Source organism: Armigeres subalbatus, chromosome 3 (genome assembly GCF_024139115.2).
Source record: "Armigeres subalbatus isolate Guangzhou_Male chromosome 3, GZ_Asu_2, whole genome shotgun sequence".
Taxonomy (NCBI): Eukaryota; Metazoa; Arthropoda; class Insecta; order Diptera; family Culicidae; genus Armigeres; species Armigeres subalbatus.
Window position 1 is genome coordinate 400,168,415 of NC_085141.1, and position 18,281 is coordinate 400,186,695.

At 35.9% G+C, this 18,281-nt stretch overlaps 1 protein-coding gene and 1 pseudogene across 2 annotated transcripts in view; both read right to left on the reverse strand.

Annotated features, from left to right (window-relative positions):
- LOC134226949 (uncharacterized) overlaps positions 1–18,281 on the reverse strand; it is a 439,829-nt pseudogene that overhangs the window by 127,074 nt on the left and 294,474 nt on the right.
- Positions 1–18,281, reverse strand: part of LOC134224047 (uncharacterized) — a 94,848-nt gene that overhangs the window by 75,783 nt on the left and 784 nt on the right. For both annotated transcript variants that reach the window (XM_062703288.1, XM_062703287.1), the window contains exon 2: positions 7,130–7,452. The gene's annotated coding sequence lies outside the window, so the exon portion shown is untranslated. The remainder of the gene's footprint in view (positions 1–7,129; positions 7,453–18,281) is intronic.

Below are 18,281 nucleotides of genomic sequence, written 5' to 3' on the forward strand. Positions count from 1 at the left end.
ATTTGGTTATGATATGCTGGTTATCTAAGATGCGTATTGTTGCGAGGAATAACAACAGAAACGAGGAATAACAACAAGACGAAATTTCTTCATATTACCAAACAATATCTCTTGGCATCTGTCTGTCCGAGCGACGTTCGCTGATGGGTGGTTGCTGTAGATAGTTTCCACTGAGGTAGCGTCTTCATTGATTTTATACAAAAGCCACCATTTTATACAAAAGAAGTTTGACCCGACTATCCGAAATAATCTTTCTTCAAAGTACAAAAGTTAATCGTAAACACCGAATTTGATAGCGCGTCGGAGGGAGATGATGCAGTAAATTTGAATGGATGGGATCATTAGCAGCAACCAAGCTACCACGCTAAACCCGATGCCACCGAAACGCAATTAACTCTTTCTTTCCATAAAATCATAAAATGTTGGTGCTGAGAAGAACCAATTTTTTTTTCCCAATGCGGCTTTCCAATAACTACCAATCGCTTTTTGACACCTTGCGTTTTGAAATAAATTCTCAGCATTGCCACACTGCCACGAATGTCGAACCTCTCTGTGGAATCCCGATCAAAATGGCTCACGCGCCGATCAGCAGCTTTCTTGTATTTAATAAATTAAGCCCGTTAGCCTCGCCCCTTTGTGATCTGATATGGGTGTGAATATAAAGTGCACTCATAACGATTAATGAAGGGGCTAATGGAATTATTTCATTAGATATAAGAAAACTGCTTTTCGGCCCGCGCGAGCCATTTCGATCGGGATTCCGCAGACAACGGACCATTCGGAGAATGACAAATTCCAAGAATCCTATGAAATTTTCTCGCAAGATTCTGAATTTGGTTATGAGATGTTGTTTATCCAAAATGCGGGATCGCCGCAGTGCTATTTTTATGGTCAACCCTTTCTTCATATGAAATGCAGGTTCGTTGAGGTTGAATGATCTGCAGCAACACATCGAGCACCACCACCAATGCAATGGATTTCCGTTGAAAATATTATTAGCGCCTCCGTGATGCTGTGTCCGCTCAGCTGCGATCGCTTTGATGCGTCCGCTTTGCGTGAAATCTTGTTGAAACTGAGGATTAGATCCAAACCCGCAAGTGATTGTTTTTGATGTCTGTGCTAGTGATGCATGTACGTGATTGGTTAGTTTACCTATTTCTAAACTTTTTATCAATTATCGATAATAAATAGTTAAAAAATAGTATTTTCATACAAATACAAAGAAGCGTTGACTCATCCTTGATCGAATGGTCCAAAAAAAATGAAAATCCATCGAGAAACGGTGGAGATAGTCTATCATATTTTCGTGACGGTCCCAGATTTTCGCAATCGTAAAGTGTACCCCAATATAGAAAACACAGACGTAGTCCCACGTCAAAATGATTATAATGGGATCTATTTCTCAAAAGTTTCGTTTTAGACCATTTCACTAAACATTTTGTTACTGTTTACAAAAAGGCACCTTAAAAAACTAGATGGCTTAATTCGGATTGCATATGGGTTAGGTTAAAACTTATGATAGTATAGCTTACATCTTGTGATTAGTTTAATAATGTTTGTACATACCGCGTTTTCCATCGCATTTGAATAACAAACACTACTAATTGAATGTAACTTTGTGAATATGCCTGCTATGGGTTGGGTACTAACTTATTTTACCAATTTATTTTTAAAACGGCATCTTCAGTGTTGATAATAGATACTGGTTTCAAACCCAAATGCTAATTAAAGCAGCGACGAGCGGCGAACAAGAATATGTACGTCGGTTTGATACAAACGCTCTTCACAGTGGAGAAGGTTATTCATCAGAAAGCTAATTGCATATGTACATCCTTTGCAGATACAGGCGCCGTTGTCGGCGAGATTCAAGATCCTAATAGTAAGGTATCCTCAACAGATTGTTCCAAGGCAACCGACCGAGGGCAAATCAAACTGCGTTAGACCCTTTCGACTTGTGTCGTGCCATTTGGTGGTAGATCGCCCACACGTACAAACGGCATATTCGGATAAATGCGTAATTTAGAGTGCAGCTTTTTGGAATAATATTTGTCATCGAAATCAGCAGCGTTCCGGCGAATAAATTCAAGCATGCCGAATACCGTTAACGGGGGTGAAAATGGACCAACATGTGGTGCTCAAAGTATATGCTACAATTAGTGGTGTGCGCTACCGCCGCTGAAATTTTTACATCGGCGTGCCACCATTTAAAATTTGTCACGCCGCTGATCTATAAGTTTCTAAGCCGATACAAATTTGCAGAAGTCCGCATATTTTTCCGTTTGATAACTCCACAACAACTTCCCGTGAAATTTCGAAAAACTCTCCTTAAAAACTAAGAAGAACTTTGGGTGGCAATTTCTTTGCAGATACGTATTTCAACCACAACTGTGTGGTCGTCTTCAGTGTCTCAAGTCGAGTCAAGTACGAGACACTGAAGACGACCACACAGTTGTGGTCGAAATACGTATCTGCAAAGATATCGAAATAATTAGTGGAATTAAATGGAGAGTTCTTAACTCGTCTTAGACGGTTGAAAAACAATCGTTGAAATTTTCATTTTCGGGCCAAATGGCTCTTACAGCTAAACAACCATTTCTGTCAAACAGCATTTTCAGCCGAAGGAATTCGGGAAAACGGCTTTTTCGACCATATTACCAGTTCAGCCGTATATAGCTGATAACCGTTTCACCCAAACGCTCATTTCGGCCAAATGGAATTCAGATAGATTCCGTATTATTTGGCGAAATGGCTTTCCACCGAATGATTTTCGGCCAAAAACGGAAGGGCAATTTGAGTATTTTTTCTTGAAGTTGCCAAAGATTTTCGTATGGAAAATACAAAGAAATTTCTTCAAATTTCTGAAAGAATTTCAATTAAAATACCGAACAGTTTCTAGTAAAAATTTGAAAATTTCACGTAGACATTCTTAAGAATTTTAGAGAAATTTGGGAAATTTTCGGACAATTTTCTTTAGAATAAAAAAATCCCCCGCAAATATCTTGAAATTTCCTATCGAAATCCCGAGCAATTTTCCGTTGAATTCCAAATTTTTGGTTGAAAACCACATTATGATCAAGTTTTCCATTGAAATGAAGAATTTCTCGTGAAAATTCCAGGAAGTTTCCTGCGGATATTCCAAAGAATTTTCTGCGTAAATTTAGAAGAATACCCAACATAAGTCCCGAGGAACTTTTCGTGGATATCATGAACAATTTCGTGTAGAAATCTGTGGTCATGTTTGAAGAAAATGTTGGTCATGTCACAAAATCTCGATTTGTAGCCATTGGTTTGAACACATATTTTATAACCAAAGAATGTTATTTGTATGTAAATCAGTGCTTGCTCTCAAATTATTTCCGTGGGTATTGGTGGTGATTCATTAAGTACATCACGCAAAAAATGGAAATTTCCCAACTTCGTCACACTTTTGTATTGAACCCTTTAAATTTTTTGTATGAAAAGTCACGTTGCAATGAACGTACTTTGTGCATGACCCCTTGTAAGAATTTAATTTATTATGTAACTTCGCAATTTTCAACCTTCCCACACCACTTTTCCATAGTTTTATTTGGAAATGTTGAACATTCTGGAAGGATTGTCACTATTCATGAACATACCATTCCATCACTACTATGCCGAATTCGTTCAATATAAAGGTACACTTATGACGCTCTTCTTCACTGCAAAAGTGGTATACTGCAAAATACGTTACGCTTTTTGGAACAAAAAGCTTTTTAGAAGCATTACAAAGAATAAAAAACCCAGATCAATCCACCTAGCGTAGGCGCCTAGCCTTTCTCGCGCATTAAAAAAATAAGAAAATCACATAAGAGAGTTTGAAATAGCAATTTAAGGAGGATAGATCTGACTTTTTCCATCAATTCATATCCATTTGCGGTCATTTGGATGCATTGCTGCAATCTTAAAAAAAAATTCGTTTTTGAAATTTTTTACCTTGGCACAAAAACAATGTTTTTTTAAATAACTTTGGAACGCAATTACCGATCGGGCTAATTTTCAATAGGAAACAACTAGACCGCAATTCGGGTCGATTGCAACCTGTTGCGAGCAAATCGGAAACTACAAAAAAGTGCTCACATTTTTGTACACATACACACACACATACAGACATCACCTCAATTCGTCGAGCTGAGTCGATTTATATATAACACTATGGGCCTTCTATCAAAAGTTCGGTTTTGGAGAGATCCTATATCCTTTACGTATACTTCGTATACGAGAAAGGCAAAAATATAGGTTTGAAGAAGCGCAAAAAATAAGAGAAGGAATAACCAGTTTTTACGAGATGTATTGAATGGATTTTGATTAGGAAGTTGTTGCTTTCGGAAACAAGTTTTGTGAACAGCGGAGCTGTCAATTCTGATGTTGTTTACAATTGAGTCGTAATGTGTTCGATCACTAATCGACGGATATCGCTTCTGGGAAGTGTGCGCACATTATTGTGCCGGGCGCATTATCACCCTATTTGAACGTGCATTGGACGTTGATTCGAAATAACAGAACCACTGTATCAGTACAATAAGGTAAAACAACAACAAATCGACGAAGCACAATAATAAGGCATGCATGCATCAATCTGAAATAGATCTCTGGGGCATTTTATCGCAGGTTAATTTGATTTATAGTTTTACATTCAAATTTCATGCATTACATAACAATTACCTAAAGCTTTTAGAGGTTATTTTGTGATTTGTTGGACAGCCAATTTATTATTCATTTGGACCGCTTATTTGTTTTCTAAATTCGTAAAAGGTTCTGAAATTTTAGAAATTATCAAATATTTTGGTTTTGGGCCATTCGCACCCCCAACGACGGTAGGAGTCACTGCAACATGTTAATTATCATTTATCTTGATGTCAATCGTTGTTCCGATAGTCATTTTCCTATAGTCTGGCGCACAGCGTCCAACTGGACTGCATCAATGGAGCATAACTTTAAGAAAATTAATAGTAGAATCAAAGCGGATACAAAATAAATGAAAAATTGAAAGTTTTGTATGAAAATCGCATGTAACTATTTTTACATTGTTAACTTACAGGGAAAAAAACATTGCGCATTGGCATTTTGGTTGAATGATAGAAATGAATTCATAAGACGGATTCAACATCTTGACATGATATCAGTTGTTTTTTGTTTTGAGAAAAAAGCCTTGTTGTTAAATTGATAGATTTGCCAGACTGTAGTTAAATAACTATCGTTCCTCTCAGATATTTTACGGAGCTCACACTTTTCAGTAGGTTTGTTACTATTGAATGGTTTGCCCTAAATCCATGTTTATATTCATTTGTAGCAAAGCAGCCGCATTCATACATTCGTGAATCCCTAATATAGTATACAATGTTTGCGGTGATGCGTTTGACGCTTTGCACCCCAACGTTAAACGGAAAAGACTTCTTAAAGGTAGATTTACCCCGTCTTTATACATCAATTTCGCTGTGCATCTCTTTGAATCACCATCTCAGCGGAAAAGCACACCGTAACCGTAAGTCCTTTGCCATCTTAGTTTGTCATCGTCATCCTGCATCGACGATGACGAGGAACGGCATAGTCGTTCGTCGCTTGTTATTTGCTGGGACATCGTCGCGAGTGACGAGCATGAGTCTTTACAAGCTGCTGTGATTTTGTGCAACCGTTTATCACGTGCATAAAAAGATTGCATCTAAGGAAGACGTGTGCAATTTGTTAACGGACTAGACACAATTTGAGTGATGTTGACATTACTTTGAATTTGACTGGATTCGCTAAGAAGATGGATGATGCAGATGCACGATGTCAACAAGTGATGCTCGGTATCTCAAGCAAGAGAAAGGAAAATGCTCTTCAACACTTCTTTCCGATTTTCCACACAATTTACAATGGCTGCGGGTCAAAGTTATGACTGTACTTAAATTGCACTTAACAAGCGAAAGCTCCAAGCCGGAATTGAATTAAAACTTTACCTCTTCGGTATTACTCTTCTCATTCTTCTTTCCTCGACGAGTTGCAAAGTTGCAGTTATCGAAGCGCGTCAAGTGAGCAAAACGTGAATGAAAAACGAGAAAAATTAGCAAATGAGTTATGAAAAGTCGTCAGGCTTCTTTTCCTTTTCGTTCCTTGGTGGAAAATTAATTCGCCAAAGATGGGTGCTTTTGCAAAACATCGCTCCTTCCACTAGATTACACTTTGACTCTACTTTGCAATATTGTTCCTCTGCCAGATGGTGAACGAAAGAATTGAGAAAACAAGCGAGAAGTAGTGCCTATGATTGAAGCTATACATAGTTTGGATATAAACCTTCACCCTGGTAAACCACCTACAATTTCTATGAAAATGATAATCGTTTTGAAGAGGGAATAATTATTTTCCCAGATGCCAATTACATGAAAAATGTTTGTGATTATGATTCCGATGTGGCATTGAGAACGACCAATTGTAGTAAGGACATTGCTTCAAGCAACTCATAAGTTTGTTTTCTTCCATAAGATCTCCAGAGGTTGAATGATACAAAGTAGTGCTTTTTAGTTCCCATGTTGACCACCGTTATTCGTTTTTTGGAAAAAATCTATTTATATCTAAAGATTAAATCCGGGTTACCGAAGATATTTTAATTTCTTGTCTTATTATATCACCTAACCAATACTCAAGTGGCACTAGTTGGTCAAAATTCCAAAAAAATCATAAACATACCGTATGCGTGGACATTTATTACCACAATTGTGCTATTCCATATGCAAAGTAATGCATATTTATGATAATGACAATTAAAAACAAACTATATTCACGAATGAAGCCAGCATCTTCAATAGAATCAAAGGTTATAAAACAAAACAGCCACAAGGTTAACTACATGGTATGTCTGGAACACTCGCCATTCACGCTAATTGACAAGTATTCATCAATCATCATCATCGCTTATGCTCGTGGCGATGACAAACTTGCATCGCATTTACTTGGTACATCTATCCCAGTCCGGTCGAACATGAGCTGTTTATGTAATTTACACCGGACCCATGCTGCCGCCTTACTATGAAAGTAAAACATTTAACATTATATGGTGGCAACCTTCCATCACCGTGAGCTCGCTGGATTGGTTTGTTGTTTATACACTACGCATTTCTTTAATGCTTACCTGACAGGTTTTGCAAAACTTTATCTTTTGTGCGTCAAGTTTGAAAGCAATTGTACAGCAACGGTGGCTTGCGTTGTGTAAACAGCGGTCCCGTTCTCTGATGCCGGTGAAGCTTCTGTAGGCTCTAGCTGGACGTCCTTGAGACTGCTAAAAACCGGGCTCTCGTTCGATGCACTGATTTTGATAAACTTCACCATCAATCCAACCAAAATGTAACGTCCCCGGCGATCTCTTTCGCGCAATTAGTTGGGTGAACTACCGATTCGCATCGCGAGGAACTTTTCGTGCAGCGTGCGCTGGGTAGTCAGGACTGCGGAAATGCTCTGGACATGCAATAGTGGAATTTTGAGTAATTTACATTCACGGACTATGGTATGCTTGTTCAACAGGGCTGGCAGCGATTTTCTTCTTATTTTATTTCTACGATTTTCTTCTTATTTTTCAATCAAGTTGATTTCTTTAAAAAAAAAAACTAACCCAAGTAATTATCATACTTTCTATTTTTGAACATGTGTTGACTTAGAAGAAATGGCAAGAATATTCATTTGAGTTGTGTTTTTTTGTTAAGGCGAGAACCACTGCGTTTAACTTTTGTGATACACTCAGGTTTTTTTACACGGTTTGGTTTTAGTCGTTTAAGACCTTCAACGTCAATGAAACAATGAGTTAACCCCACGAAGAAATTCACAAAAAATCAAAGAAAATTCAGGGGTATTTCAAAAGCTGTCAAAGTTCAGGTTAACCGAGAAATTAATGAACTCCAACCGCGTAAAAAACCTGAGTGTATACCCCCGTTAACATTTTTTATTTGAGGTTATGGTTTTCGGTCAGGTAGAAAATATGTAGAATTATTATTTTGAACAAATAGAAAATTATTTTGAACTATTTAGTGGAATGTCTTTACTTGTCATAAGACGAGATAGTATAGCATTTAATTGCACCACTTGATTGTAACTTTACAGTTACGTATTTCGACCTCAACAGTAAGACCATCTTTAGTGTCTCGTACTTGACTCGACTTGAAGACAATGATCGTTGCTTAAACTATTTATACTAAGCCTAGGTAATATTTCTTAATATTTCTAGCCTGTTAAGAAATATTACCTAGGCTTAGTATAAATAGCGCAAGACACTGAAAACGGCCTTACTTTTTAGGTGGAAATATGTATCTGTTAAGTTAAATGGGATAGTACTAACTCATCTCATGACAAGTGAGTTTTATGTTTTCATTCATCATTCCGATTACATAAATATATTGTATCTTTATCAAGGAGTTAACTAAGCTCCGTTTTCTTGTTATATCTTGCAAGCAAATTTCACTTTTCGTGGACGACGCAATTATATTCAATTCTTGTCAATCACTTGCCGACGGCCGCCGCTCGGACTGATACTGACGCCATCAAATTTCAGTATCAAAGCCTTGCGAGAAAATTTCACTGGGTGCCATGATTTGCTCAGATTCGTCTCATAGGATTCGGACCACCATTATATTGAAAGAAAGTGAAAGTCTGTACTGTGACTGTGACAAATTCATAGCCAGTAAAATTTTCTCGCTAGGTTCTGAGTTTTGTTATGTGCTGTTGTTGTTTCAAATGCGTATTATTAAGACGAGTAACAAGAGAGTGGATCCGAACTTGCTTCAAACTACAAAACAGTCTGCCGTCGCCAAGCGATTGTGTTTTGTACTGTGAAGAAAACTCATTTCGAATAAACTTCGTCTTAAACAAATGATTCTCCTGAAAAGAAACGATTTGTCTTCAGTGCGTACCAATAGCAACAAAACCAAAGTCAGAATTTTGCAAGAAAATTTAAATTTTATGCAGCAACCACCTGCCGTCGGCCACCGATACTAACGCCATCGTATTTTTTGTCACTATGCGCAAAGTGTATGTAATTAAGAGTGGCGACATGTGCCGCATGTGACAGGACTCCTGCTCGTTTTGAACACGACGGAGTCTATTATATAGAGTTGCGCAAAGAGGATCTTCTTACACTTATTCTGAATGATGCTCTTGTTATTATGTTGATACCTTTCATTTTGTTCAACCTTTCAAGTGACTTCACGGGAGTGATCACTTCTAAAGCTTTTTAATTCGATAGCCAAAGTCACCTACAGAGTGCAAACACGTGAGTTTCTTGTTGCAACTTTATCGGGGGGTATATTGAAGTTTTTTGAAGCTGTTTCTAGAACAAATCTAATACATTTCAATTCATGAGTTTTAATTAGCCATAATAATCATCAGGCGATAACAATACTTCCGCCTTACCAACAATCATTTGTTTACTTTGCTCGATAGGTAGACGGTTTGACAGTTCAATAGGTAGATTTGGCTTCACTCTTTGCGTAACTCTATATATAATAGACTCTGGAACACGATTTTGTATGGGAATGACAGATGAATTTTGTTCCAATTCTGACAGTGTCGCCACTCTTAATTACATACACTCTGACTATGCGAATACATTTATTACAGCGTCTCTCTCGTCACTGATGCCGATGGCCGCTATTCATATAATTTACAATTTGAACAAAATTACTGGAAAATTGAGTCTCTCTATTGTGTGAAATGCAGCCTGGTGGCATCCCTATCTCACACAATAGGTTTGTTTTGCAGCCAACATTGCGCGACCGTATCCCACTGGCAGTTCTGTATCCTAATGAGAATCAAATGTGATGTTTGTAAACAAAACACATACCATCATGAATTTTACACTGAGATGTTGGCTACAGAAACATGGCGTCGCACGGTGTAAAAAAATGGATTATTGTCGAAGTTTCATGTACCTCTGATTTTTTTTCACAGAAAGTTAGGTAAGTTCATTAGGAATGAGCCGCGGGGTGTTTCAAAATATTTCATCGGGGATTTTTTGAAAAAAGTAATTTTTATTCTACTTCAATATATCATATAAAAAGTCAAGTGATAAACTTAGCAATGGATGAAAGTATGTACTTAGCAATGGATGAAAGTATGCACATTTATAACATTTATTTATAGAAACCCAATTTTTGAACGAATCAAAAATGTTGAAAAATCATTACCTTCTGTATTTTAAGCAATTTAGAAGTATTTTTTGAATATTTTTTTAAGTTTTTGCATGAATCACAATCTTTTTCCAGCAATTATCATCTATTTCCAGCCTTTATACAATCTTGTATTTACATTTTTTACATCCAACATTCGTACTAGATAGCCAGCCCATTGTCAGTGTGCCATATTTCATAGAATTCATAATATTTTCCTCTTGATACGCTGTCTCATAGTTTCTGTGGTACACATCACATTTGCTTGAAACCCACAAAAACTTCACCAAATTTTTATTTTCATGTCCGAAAATGGCTACCGGACGAACAAAAGTTTTATATAGAGCGAATTTCATTTTTGTATGTATGTTAAGGAAACTTCGCTGCTGCTACACGCTAGACAGTATCATATTTGTTCGTTCCACATCTGAGGGGGTTATTCATGCTTTAATGGGCAGTAAACTGGTTAGTTACGTCTTAGAAGACTATTTTCGCAGCAACAATACGCCTTTCAACCTTACGGGAAACATCACGAATAATTATTATAGCTTTATAATGTTCTTGAAGATAGCGATTTACTCTTCAAGTGTGCTATGAAACAATTATAAATACCACGATATTACCAGGGCCATTGTCCCAGTTCACAAGCATTCCAAGGTGAGCAATTTCCTCAACACCTCCAATCACATCTTCTACATATCCTCTTATACTATTTCTATCCGTAAAAATCTACTTCGTATTGGTAGAGTGAATGGTTAATCTTCAGTGAGATAAAAGAATGCCCCATTCCTCTGCGATCGTTTCCAATAAGCTCGATTTCGTCTCCAAAACCCAGAAGCATATGCGTTAGCTCTGGTAAGACGATGTACATTGTTGCGCGTAGAGATAGAGATAAGTTTTGTGTTGTTTGTGCTGGAAGGTTGTATTTGAAGCCCAAGTACCACACAGTAACTTATATATGATCAGATTTAGTCACAATTAGGTAACTGCAACAAATTTACTTGACTTGTGCTGCTTGGAGGGTGTTGAAAAAATATTTCTCTTCCAAGTGCTTGGAGAGACCGATTATGACGATTCCTGTGAGTATTTTTACTACGAATAAGGTTACGTACGGCTTACGTAACCAGTTCTAGGACTAAGTTTGGTCTCGTGCAATAACAGACGGAAACGAAATTCGCTCTTCATAATACTCTTATTCTTCCGCTGATGAATTACGGCAGTCTAGAAAGCTTTCTAATTTTACGAGTGGAAGGTGTTACGCACAATACTCAGTGAAAGGCCAGAAAAATGTGTGTGGGGCATAGGCAATGCCTATTAGGCATAACTTATGGCGCACTTCAATGGGCAGATCACCTAGCGCAAATGTCGAAAAGAGAGAATTGCAGATATTTTATTTAACAGAGAACAGGATAGATGCCGGAGATAGATGATACTTGCTGAAAAAAGATTGTAATTCACGCAAAACATAACAAAAAAAATACTTTAAAAACGTTTGAATTACATAAAAAAATGATTTTTTAACATTTTAGATCCGTTTAAATATTGGTTCTCCATACAGAAAAACTACAAATGTCTATATTTCCAAATTTGAGGAGTAATTATTATGATTCATCCATTGCTGAGTTATCAATTGACTTTTTATACCGAATACTGGAGAAGAAAACAATAAAAATAACTTTTTTCAAAAAATCGCCGATGAAATATTTTAAAACTCCCTGTGGCTCATTTCTAATGACCTTGCCTAACTTTCTGTGAAAAAAATCAGAGGTACATGAAACTTCGATAATAATCCATTTTTTTACACCGTGGCGTCGTGCCAGGTGGCTGGTAAAATGGTGGTTCTTAAAAGATCCGAATTCTAAAGTGAATGCACCATTTCAACGAACAGCAATCAGCTCTTTCCTGATTTATTTTACACAATGACTGAGATGCTACCGACGACATCTATACGATTGATTTTTCGGTTGTGTGTCGCACTTTGTACAAAATTACCGGCCGAAATCATATATCTTTGATGAATTATATTGATTAAAACGTAAAAGAGTTTGCTTCGAATTATGCGCTTTTACAATCACTAATAACAACTAAACAATTACTCGAAGCTTGCGAGAAAATTGTACTTGTTGCTGGCAATATCCAGGATTGCCCACAAAAGAACATACGTCATCGTTGCGTCTCCTCGATGATTTTGATTTTTCAAAAGAATTTACTCTCAGTCAAACCTACTTTCTCCCATGTAAAATTCATGGCCCTGAAAAGAACCGTTTGATTTTAGATCATGCGGCTTTCCAATCACTAGCTCAACAGCAGTCAACCGATAGTCTGAAACTTGCGAGAAAATTGCACTCGATGACCACACGAAGGTTTCCATTGAAACCACAGCACACGTCATCGTAAATGTTGAATGCTCTGTCGCAACCATTCCGTTGGTAACGCTACCCACGCCATAGGTGGGAACAAATTTCCAGGGACCGCTTTCCGTAACCTAATTGGACTCGGTGGCTAGCTAGTGGCTTTTTTTATTTAATATCAGTTATTTTGAAAGAAAATTTAGTTATTCAAAGTTTCATCGTTATAATTTGACATTGTTTGTTTCTTGTAATTTTGCTCCACAATTGCACAACGTTTATCATAAATTTGATACAAGTGTCCAATATACCTGCATACATGCTATGAGATAAATCGCTCTTTCCAAAAGGATGCAAACCATAATATTTTTAATCCCTGCAGCATCTTTGTGAAGGATGTCCTTTTTGTTTCTGTATTTTAAACAAATGTTTTAATGATCCAATTTTCACGGCCTCTCGGCCTATTCTTTCGGTCTTCAATCCCACACAGTTGCTCAAGGACCTCATTTTTCAAGGTATTAAGGCTATGCGATAATACACTTTTTCCTGGCGAAACGAAACGGAATTTGAATTGTCGAAATGTTGAATTGTCGAAATATTATTTTTTTCCGTAAATTCGAAATGATACGAATTAGCAAGGTCCTATTTGATTCGAAATTTGACGAAACGAAACGTAATTTTTGAATCGTTATTATAAAAAAAAACATTTAGAGCTTTAAGTGGAATGTCTTCATTTGTCATAAGACGAGTTGGTATCCCATTAAATTACATCGTTTCTGTTATGTAACAATTTTGGTGTTTTGCGTAACTTTGCTCGTGAAAATAATACAAAACAATTTTCTTATCTATTTCTTCTCGTTTGATAAAGCCCTCTTAGAGGCCCTTAGTGCGCATTGGCAGAACTCCGACAACATTCGAGAAATATTGGTATGGGATTTTTTTTGTAACAAACTAAATATCCACTTCCATATATGTGTTCATTTAGAGGAACGAAATGTTTCTGAATTCCATTTGGCAGACGATCCCTTGCATAATAGGAGAGAATGCACGTTGTGAACTGCCCAACAAATTCCCATACAAATCTTTAGTATTCATGACTTTTACTCGTGACTTTCCTATTTAAAAATGTATTGTTAATCAGGGTTGCCAAATTTTCAATAATTTCCTATGTTTAGTGTTCAAATGTCATTTGATTAATCGGATCACCATTTTCCATAATTGCCTAGATTTAGTTTTATGATTTTTCATCCAAATTTTTCTCCAACAGCACATTGCCCTGAATATAAAATCTAAGGCAATTAAGAGAAATCACTCTAAACGTCACGTGTGATTTAGCATGTTGTATTTTGCATGACACTTGAGCTCTTACGCCGGTTTCAAATCAATGTCCTGTTACCGTGGTGCATCGAAACCCGTACATTTAAGCACTTCAGTATATGAAAAAGTTTCTAGAAAATACAAATCGAATGCAAATAGAACGTTCGTCATTGATCTAACAGCACAAGGGCCTCTGAGCTCCACTGTATTGCACTGAAAGTAATGATAAAATTGATAAAATTACGATCAAAATCAACACCTCCTAAATCGAAATCCGTCCACCGTGGACGGATTTTGAATCATAGGATCATAATCCGTACAGCTATTTTCTAACAACATATTTGAATTAAATCAGACTAATTGATCAAACTAACACTGTAAATAGCGCAATACGCACATTGAGAAGCGATCCCTTTGTTATTTATGTTGCTAACCCTACTCTATTAATTGCGATTTACAATTTAAACACACTCACTTTCGGTACAATTGCGTCCAACACGCGAACAAAATGCTTGCTGAAACCTCGCGTTTGCGGGGTGGCGATTTGTTTTTTAATTCAATGATATTTTAATTTCAGAGCCTACTTTCCATTTCAATGCCCAGACGGCTTACTGTCAAGTATAAGATCAGGATAGGATAAATGATTCATACATTAATTCCCTCAAACCCCTTTTATTTTATTGATATCTCACGAAGTGGACGGATTTCGGTCCCCCACGGTAGACAAAGTTATATTTTTCTGATTTATATTACACTCCAAATCCTATCGTTTTGACTCAGATTCTTGATCCTCAGAACTGAAAACCGATTAAATTTTTAGTTTTGGGGGACTAAAATGCCAGTGTTTGGAATATGAGTCATGCTCGGCATTTAAGTCAAAACGGTACTCAAAATTGCATCTAATTCGAGCTATTTTCGTTTTAACTATCAAAGCTGCACAAATTGTCTTGAATTAGGGTGCGATATCGTATCCAGTGCTGAACATAAATCTACCATCATACGGAAATAGCAATAAACCAATTCCGTCAAATCTCTTTTAGGAAACGAGTGTTAGGAATATGAGTCTGTTCGAGATTTGCGTCAAAACAGTACGATAACTTAACCGCTAAAAGTTTGTCATTCCTTGTAGGTTTCTAACGGAGATAATTGTTTGCAAAAATGTATAAACTATAACACATTATAAATCAAATCTGATCCAAAAGCAGATGGACAAATTGAAAAGTTTTTACAGATGCCAAATATAGAACTAATATACGTAAATGAAGAATAATTCTTTCTATCAAAGTTTAACCGAAATGCTTTCTCCTTCTCCGAAGGCATAGTGTTATATATTGCCGGACTCAGCGAATATTGTTTTTCACCAACAAATGCGTGATTAGCTTTCTTTTTGAAATGTTGACCCTAACTTTATAGTGTTTATTTCTATTGTTGTTTTATTTCTTCTATTGTTGTCTGTGGTTATTTTTTTGTGGCCAAACATTCCAAAATTCGGCCACATTTTTTGATTTTCAAATTATTTTTGAGGAAATCATTTGAACAAATCAAAGCAGACTTCCTAAATCCACGAAGTACCGCAAATTCACGTTGAATGAAACAAATACAAACACCGCACTCACAAGTAAGTCCTTACAAAAACGAATATGTTTGATAGCAGGTTTCGATGTGCTTCATTCATTGAGGGATCAACTTGATGACCAATCAATGAATATGAGATTACAACACCAGCATTTTGTAAACTACTGAATTTTAACATAAAATTGAATTGAATCCAAAACGAAAGAATTTAAGTGTAAAATGTTTCATTTGCTATTCTTGTCAGAGTTGCGAATTTACTTAAATTGAGGCTATTGTGCTAAGAAACTCCAGTTGGGTTGAGGCATCTTGCAACAATCACCCAAATTTTTATTTTTCTTGAGATTCAGGAAAATTCACTTAATTTCGGTTCAAAATCCAGCTAAAATCAGGTTAAATTTACTTAACTTAGGTGAAAATAATTATATTCAGCGCTATATTCGTTCATTTTAATGTCTCTGTTGGGTAGTTTTGCTCGTCATTAACAACAAAGGACAGTAGAAGCGAGAAGCAAGAAGAAAAGTACTTGAATTTAGGATTATTTTCTGGAGACTCACTACTATTTCGATTTTTTTTCTAAAAAATGGTAATTTCAATATTTTTGACGTAGGACTACGTCTTTGATTTGGAAACGTATTCCATAATACATTTCAGAATAAGGAAAAATTAAACCGTCAAAATGTTTTTTTTTCGTTTTGGAGTCTAATAAGTCGAGCAATTCTCAACGGATTAGGAACTATTAGGAACTTCGATGAGCTCTATAGCTTTGTCCAATTATTATGCAAAAAAAGGATCCCCACGACAAATTTTGTTATAATTTGTTATTTAAATGTTATTGGAAGGATGAGCAGAACAAAAAATAATATAAAATAACAAATAAAGAACACAATTTACAATAATAACAAAGTTTGTTATTCATTTGTCATTTGCATTTTCAATATATATAACTGATTTTGATATTTACTTCTCTGAAAATATTTTGCTGGTTTGCTCCAATAAATGCAAAATGAGTTATGTCTGCTACTATTTTTGCCACCCGGCAGGGTATATTTCTCTAAATATAACATCTGATGCTTCAGAGTGAACTTCTTCTAAATGTCACTGCCATTTGACATAATGTCATTTGAATGACATTTTGCCTCCCATGCCTCAGATCATATATTTACAGCAATGCTCTGTTATATGAAGTAATAGATTCAAACTTCTCGAGGAATTAGACAAATGAATGCCAATAATATTTTACAACACTTGATGGGTAAATGGGTAGGAGAGAATGATCTTTAACGAACTTGCAGGGCAAAACCAACACATAAAAATATCAAAAAAAAACGTTTTTACTAATCTTATTTGCCTTTCGGGACATATGTCATATGCATCGTTGTAGAAAGTACTTAACCTTCGGAGAAAAGCACGCTTGTCGTTCACAAAAGCGGCGAGACTGCGTGAGTGGTCTAGAACCATGCGATTCCCGAAAGGTTGAAGAATATTTCAACTCTAAGAAAAACAACAAATTGCTCTTCTTGCAAGAGTTTGCAATTTTGAAACACGGTTGCCACGGTTCGAGGCGCCTAGCAGATAAAGATATTTTTTATCAAGCCAGGTGGCTGATTCCATGTTGTCTATGGTCTGTCGCGGTCTCGTTTGATGCACCTCTAAATCTCCATAGATTTGGCTGAAAATTGGTCAGGAGACTCCATTTAAGATACTCATTTCAATAGAGGGGTGGCCTTTTTAATCTGGAATACTTTTGAAAATGGTGAACAGGTCTAATGTGCACATTTGTAGTTTTAAAACATAGCAATCCTGGGATTGCCAAAGCTATAGGTACTAGAATACCGTTTTAATTCATATTACGGACACTTGAGCATATTTTTGACTTCCAAATTTTTTTGACTTCCAATGTTTCGTATCGTTTTTTAAAACTGTAAAATGCAAATTTGTTTTATTTAAATTTATGTAATTTTTTTGAAGATTTTTTTCATCTTTATTATCAATTTTTTTTATTTTAAAATTAATTTTAAAATGAAGAAGGAATATCCACTACAAAACTTGGCACATTATTTTGATTTTCACGTTGTGGCACAATTTTGCCATCAAATTGTTATTACTGTTACTGCAACGGTCACCATTAAGCACTTTCAACATTTCTCGAAGAACTCGTTATGTCACACACTCCATAGCCTACGGCTATTTTGTTTGATAACTTGTTTGTAACCCATTCTGTTTGAAGATACAGGACAATTAAATAGCCAGGGAATAATCAATTATTGAATAGAAAATTACAATAAAATCTGAATATATAAAGTTTGCATTTCGTTTGAGACAATATAACTTACGAACGGATGGACCGATTTGCATGATTTTCTCACTAATCGTTTTGTCTTAAGCTTAGCTGTGTTTATAGATTCAAAAAGTTAGTACATTTGACGAAGAAAGTCAAAATACAACATTTTCATGAGTTCTCAAGAAAGCCATCTTTTCGAATTCAAATCAATCTATAGTGAAACGCTGTTATCAAACAACGATTGACAGTGATTTGAAAAAAATAAACACGAACGAGATCGGGCCGGTTCGCCTAGTAAATAATAAAATTTACCAAATTATAAATAGGAAAATTATAAATTATATTGTCATTATTAAAATATGAATGAAAAATATAAAATCTACATTAAAAAAATACGGAAACAGTATATTTTTAATGAAATGTTAAACATTTCAACGAAAAAAAAACCAATCCAGCATTAAATAAAACAATATATGAATTTTCCATGAATAAATCAAAATTGATAATATATGAGGCCGATACAAACATCTTTTGATAATTATACTTCCCGCCTTCAAAGTTTAAAATTGTTTAGTTACAAATGTCAATTTGAGGGGACGATCATAAAAT